This window comes from Triticum aestivum, chromosome 3B, assembly GCF_018294505.1.
Source record: "Triticum aestivum cultivar Chinese Spring chromosome 3B, IWGSC CS RefSeq v2.1, whole genome shotgun sequence".
NCBI lineage: Eukaryota > Viridiplantae > Streptophyta > Magnoliopsida > Poales > Poaceae > Triticum > Triticum aestivum.
Window position 1 is genome coordinate 394,485,025 of NC_057801.1, and position 6,792 is coordinate 394,491,816.

The following is a 6,792-nucleotide window of genomic DNA, read 5'->3' on the forward strand; positions in this document are numbered from 1 at the left end:
CAAATGCACACACTTTGTTACTGCACATGAAGGTAAGGAAATACCGAAACCAACAACTCTTGAGTCTGAACTGAGGTAAATGTTTTCGCTGTTTGGGTGAGTGCATGATTTACTTTAGCTTGCCCAACTCTCTAAAATCCTCAATAAATTCTACCCATGCACAACTACTTGTTCATGCACATGCTCTCGACGTTATTGTTCTCGCACCAAAATCTCAGTACACAATAATGTCAAAGGTTGCAGCTTCCTAAATTCATGAACTATCAGTACAAGAGCGAAAGTATAGGGGTGTGTTTCTTCACTGTTTGGTTTTATAGGATGCAAATCAGGAACTGAATTATGTAGTTATGTTTTCTTCCCTCAGATCTGAATCAAGTGCAGCACCAGTTCAATTCAAAATAAATTGACAGTACAAATGGTAGACACAAAGACCTTCACCATGCGGAGCCGGAGAGGAGAGATTCAAACAGGATGTACCTCATGATAGATGGCACCATCGCAGGTAGGCCTTGCGCCAAATAGACGGTGGCTAATCCTCACGATGACGGCTGCTGGAGCAGGGGAAGCGTCAATGGCGCTACTCCAGGGAGCTTACAAACTTTTGAAACATGAACTTAATCTGCTGTTTTAACTATTGTTTTTATTTTCTGAACTCTAATAAAAAAATTGTGTAGCAATCTGTCATATTATATTATAAAACAGAACTCATTAAGCAACTAGTACTGCATTATCAAACACTCAGTTCAGTCTAGTATAGATAAGTATAATAGTAGAAAGTAAAATGAACCTTGAAGATCTCACTGCCGTTGTGTGCATCGACGGTGCTGAAGACATCGTCAAGGAGTTAGATGTCGCATTCCTCGTAGACGGCGCGGGCGAGCTGAATGCGCTCCTTCTTGCTGCTGCTGAGGTTGATCAAGCACTCGCCGATCTACATCTGGTCATCGTCTCCGCTACTTCAAACTCCACAATCTAACATCTAAAATAATTAGCTGCAATTTTTTATTTCTTTTCACTACACTGATGTGCAGTATACATCTTACCAACTACACACAAAGACATAAGTTTGACATTCAACATCAATCCCTCTTAGCATCCATTGATCACATTTTTTAGCATTACATCTGTTAAAAAATTGAAGAGCAAATCCCGAGAGCTTGAACTTCACATTTAGAAGAAATCTAGTCTTTTACAATAGCATATATGTCTATAGTAATTTTTATGCCAAGTAACTTCAAAACAGAACAGAAATGAAGCTTTTGCAAGAATAGAATAGAATATATGCTACTTTCGATCCAAACAAGGTTTCTCATAGGAATAACAACAAATAACTTGAGGTCCCTCAAGGCAACAACAACAACAACAAATTTGAACGAATTTGAGAGAGGAGAGATATTCAGCAGCAGGAATGTTCAGACTGTTGTTTAGAAAATTATTTGGACAGCTACCAAACTGTCGTTTAGACAACTACATGGAGTGTTGAATACTTCTAACTCTTTGCCTTAGTAAACTATAGTTTATTAGTACAAACTTATAACCTTTGCCTCAATAAACATCAGACAACAACTATGAACTCTTCCCTCGGTAACAACAATTCACAATGGGCGTGGAAGCTAGAAATTAGATAACTAGTACTGAATTCAATAGCAGGAATGTTCAGACTCACGGTGTTATTTATTGTGTTTGTTTGTAAGCAAGGTTCTGACACTAAAAGAAACAAAAACGGAAGATTATTTTTATGCATGCTTGCTCACCGGTGGCGGTGGCGGGGCAGTAGGTCTTGCCGTAGAGCCTGCAAATGTGGGAGCGGGTGGCGGTCTCGAAGAAGGTGAGCACCAACCTCTTTTGTGCTTTGCGGTGAGTAGGCTCCAAATAAAAATGGACGACCACGCAGAAGGTTGCATATGGATGAACTGATGACCCATTTTTTCTCGTACTGAAGCTTCTCTGTATTGAAGCTTGTTTCCAGAAATCATATCAGTGGGTCATTAAACACATGTAGCAACATCGAAAGAGGAACATGAGAAAAAGAAGACACGGATATACAAGAACTACAGTGGACAAACCAATAATATAAATCCTTAAGCAATAATCGAGAGAGCTCAGAATCTCCATGGAAGATGCCTATGCATTTGCTACGGAAGGGCCGCCCACTCCCATGCTCTATCTCCTCCCACTCCCTGCACACACACAGAGCAGAGAGAGAGGATGAGACTGAGATGACTGAGGCGGATAGAGGACGGAGCACAAGGTGGCCTGCATGCAGCTTTTCTCGTGCCCGGCTATGGAGCATGATGTCGTACTGGCGAGGCAAAGGTCCAAATATATCACCTAAATAAGTTCAAAGAATTTTACAAAAACAAGCAGGCAACAAAGAGATAAGGCATGTCCCTATCAGGCACAAGTTCTATATATAGAAGGACTAGTAAGGGTCTCAGGAATCGACTACATTATTTCAATCAACTAGATCTTCATCAGTACTAGAATGACTGGAAAAGAAGTTTAAAAGCTACATGTGTGCTATGACTAAGAATAGAACTCAAAAAGAATTTTTCTGGAGTTGGAATAAGACGTCAGAGATCAGGTGGACCAGCTACACCTCCTCCTATGGACTGATTGCTTTGGTGAAGTGGAGCTGATGGAGGCACAGATCATGAGCGCCGCCAGGATTTGGCCGCTGCAGGGAATCTATCAGTGAGCATACATCACAAAAGCAAATGTTCAAAGCAAAATGAGATGGCTTTCTTACTGTGTGGTTGATCAATGGGTGCAGCGCTTGGAGGCAGAGATCATGAGCGGCGCTATGATTGGTCCGCTGGTCCTTTTTTTATACTGGTAATGGAGATACTGAATCTAAAACAAAGGGGCTAACCTTAATGACAACTAGTCTCAACTCTGACCTTTTCTACAACCTTTTGTCGAACTGATAATGACTGGGAGTAGGACAAGATTAGGGCGGTTCAGAGGAAGTTAAGCAGCATTGGATCACTTGTTACATTCAGAGAACTACACCCATCCATCCATCTATCCATTGAACAGAAAAGGCAGAAGAAATTTGCCAACTCCATCTCTGATCTAATAACAAATCAAGAAAAGAGTAGAATCAAAAAAGTGACCCGATGCCTGTTTACTGCCATTTTTTCAGAAAACGTACTTCTCCCTCCACTAGCATGAAGGGAGGCTACAGGAGAGATCCATAGGCGGCGACCTTGTCGCCGGGAATGGGATAGATGCAGGCATGCAGGGCGGTGGCGCTCGCGGCGGCCAGGGATTGAGGTCCACGGTGGCCGGGGGTGGGAGCCTCGCGGCGGCCGAGGATGGAGGCCAGCGGTGGTCGGGGGTGGGAGCCTCGAGGTGGTTGGGGATGGTGGCCAGCGGTGGCCGGGGATGGATGCCTCGCGGTGGTTGGGTGGTAGGCTTGCGGTGACCGGGGGTTTCTAGTCGTGGGAGGCGGCTGGGTGGTGAGAAGACTGGGGCGTTTTTTTGGGCTGGGATGCTCATGGGCCTTTTTTTCTCTTTCACTCTGATCATAGAAAATGATTCGTTGCGTCTATATAGGGCCCAGGGTAACATAATATTATTCTGTTACTAGTAACAGAATAGCCCTGTCCTAAATTTTGATCACGATGAACTAGATGCATAGGATAAAACTTTTGATGAAATTCCAATTTCAACCAATTCCAATCCCAAGCTCCAATATCATCACATACCCTATACCATGTCAATGCCTTTCCCTTCAAATATAAAGGGAAGACCTTCTTCTTCACTTCATCTTCGGGTAAACCTACAAGCTTAAATAATCCACAAACTTCATCCACATAGATTAGGTGCATATCAGGATGTAGTGTTCCATCTCCTGCGTAAGGATTAGCTAGCAGTTTCTCTATCATACCCGAAGGAATTTCATTATAAATATTTTTAGTAGGTGCATTAGGTTGAGGAGCAACTCTTTGTGCTTCCGTTCGAGGTGAAGATACCCCGAATAAACCCCTCAAAGGATGATTTTCCATAGTAACAAGCGATAGTAAATTTCAACACGTAATATAAATTTTTCCTTACCAAATTCCACTTACCTCAAGTACTTAACTCCCCGGCAATGGCGCCAGAAAAGAGCCTTGATGATCCACAAGTATAGGGGATCTATTGTAGTCCTTTCGATAAGTAAGAGTGTTGAAACCAACGAGGAGTAGAAGGAAATGACAAGCGATTTTCAACAAGGTATTTTCTGCACGCACTGAAATTATCTGTAACAGATAGTTTGATAGCAAAGTAATTTATAATGAGCAAGTAATAGTACTGGTAAAAAAAGTGCACCAAGGTATCACAATCCTTTTTATAGCAAACGACAAGCTGGAACGGTCTCTTATAATAAGCAAAGCATTCTTGAGGACACACGGGAATTTCATCTAGTCACTTTCATCATGTTTGTTTGATCCGCGTTCGCTACTTTGATAATTTGATATGTGGGTGGACCGGTGCTTAGGTGTTGTTCTTACTTGAACAACCCTCCCACTTATGATTAACCCCTCTTGCAAGCATCTGCAACTACAGAAAGTGCGTTATATCGACTAGAGGGGGGTGAATAGGCGATTTTTATGGATTCATCACTGAGGAAATACTATGTGAGGAATTTCCTAAGCGACGAACTACAAGCAATGGAATGAGTACTTAGGTGCATGCATAACAAAGCAGTAGCATAGTTATCATGAAGAAATGAAACATACATAGAGCATAGATAGCGTGAAAACAGGATAAGCCGGCTGAAGATTAGATGGCTGAAGAATTAGGATTGAGAAAATTGATAAAGTCTTCAGTCAAAGTCTTCAAACAGTAATGATCAAGTTCATCAACACATGAATGAGGAAATGGAAGAGCCGAGGAAATAGAACCAGTAGCTCAGTGAAGACAATGATTTCGTAGACCAGTTCCAACTGCTGTGAAAGTTGTACGTTTGGTTGGAGCGGCTAGGTATTTAAACTAGAGGGCAAACAGTCCTAGGCACGCAGTCCTCACCGTATTCTCCTTGAGCTAAAGCACACAGACCTTGCCCAATCACTCGTGTTAAGTCTTCAGGTGACTTCCAAACCTTCACAGACTTGGTCACTCGGCGATCCACAATTCCTCTTGGATGCTCTAGACCATGACGCCTAACCGTCTGGAGGATGCACAGTCCTCAAAGGTAACAAGCGTTGGTTCCACACAGGAACAATCTCTTCAGTAATGCTCAATCACTTTGGGTGGTAGTTGTTTGGGTTTGGGTTTTCCTCACTGATGATTTTCATTCAAAGTCCTCAGAGGATGGGATGCTCTCAGTGACAAGTGTCAGTTTCTCTTGGAGCAGCCAACCAGCTAGTGGTTGTAGGGGGGCGGCTACTTATAGTCGGGGAGTAGCCCGACATGATAAGACATAAATGCCCTTCAATGATATGACCGTTAGGTGGATAGGATATTTTGGGACAGCTGGCGCATAGCACAGCAACGGTCGGAAATTTGAGCTCTCAAATTTCACAGGGCTATCATGTTCCTCACTTGTAGGCAATCCGCACTGGCGAATTCCTAACTCCTCAGTCAGAACAAATTCCTGAGAGAACAGAAGATCTTCATCTCTATCACTGAAGAAATTGGCTGATCTATATAAGATTTCCAATGGCTTCACTCCAAAGGATTGGATATGTATAGGATTTTGAGATGAGCATCACTTGGAACGTGTTTCCTTAGTTTTACCTCGACCCCCTTTAATAGTACGGTGTTTCCTATGACTCAAGAAAGAGAAAATGAAACTACGAAAACAAAAGTCTTCACGCTTCATAATCATCGCATTAATATCGAAGTCTTCAAGGTCACACAATTTCCTCATTTTCAAAGTCTTCAAGAAAACCAAAGTCTTCAAATGAAGACATTCATTTTTAGGGGTCAACTTTCTTCGTAAATATCAAACTCCTCATAGACTTATAGAACCTGTGTACACTCACAAACACATTAGTCACTTAACCTATAAGTCTTCAATACACCAAAATTACTAAGGGGCACTAGATGCACTCACAATCTCCCCTTTTTTGGTGATTGATGACAAATAGGTTAAGTTTTGAATGGGGATAAACATATGAAGTGTAAATACTGATATTGAGGAATTTGATTGCAAGATATAGAAGAGCTCCCCCTAAAGATGTGCATGTTTGAAGAATTTGCATTGGATTGCAAATGCACATTGTAGAATAATATCATGGAGATCTCCCCCTATCATTACAAAAAAAGATACATCCATGACATTTTGGGCCGAATGAATTTTTTTTGTCATACTTATGACACTTCTATGACGATAATTGTGACAAAACCTGGTATCATCATAGATGTGGTGGGATCCTACTTCTATGACAAAAAATCATGACAGAAAATGGGCTTTTCGTCCTGGGCGGGCCGGAGACACAGCTGCATGACATTCTTTGGGCCGTCCATGACGGAAAAAACCGTGGTAGAAGCAAGGACGAGGAAATTATCGGGGTGTTCCCGGTTACGGTGGGTGGTTGGGGCCGAGCGATGCACGGAGGTTTGTGCGTTTCTCTCGTACACGTACGCGCATGTGTGCGAGGCATTGGGATGTAACTGAACCCGAGCGAGGCGTTGGGCTCTAACTGAACCCGAGCGATTGCACTGCAGGCTACGCGTTACTCAACCCGAGCGATCGATCGATGGCTGTTACCTGAACCTGATCGAGCGATTCCTTTGCTACTGCTGCTAACTGAAGCCGATCGATGGTGCCTCTGGATGAACAGTGAGCACTGAGGGGGGGGG

At 42.7% G+C, this 6,792-nt stretch overlaps 1 long non-coding RNA gene across 2 annotated transcripts; it reads right to left on the minus strand.

Annotated features, from left to right (window-relative positions):
* Positions 1-328: 328 nt before the first annotated feature.
* LOC123070033 (uncharacterized) lies at positions 329-3,497 on the minus strand. 2 transcript variants are annotated; one of them, XR_006433301.1, is made up of 4 exons: positions 2,750-3,497; positions 1,841-2,677; positions 788-972; positions 329-548 (listed from the first exon to the last, which is right to left on the minus strand). It is a non-coding gene; the product is annotated as an uncharacterized lncRNA (long non-coding RNA). The 2 variants fall into 2 exon arrangements; XR_006433300.1 differs by having other exon boundaries at positions 788-2,677.
* Between the last annotated feature and the right edge of the window lie 3,295 nt (positions 3,498-6,792).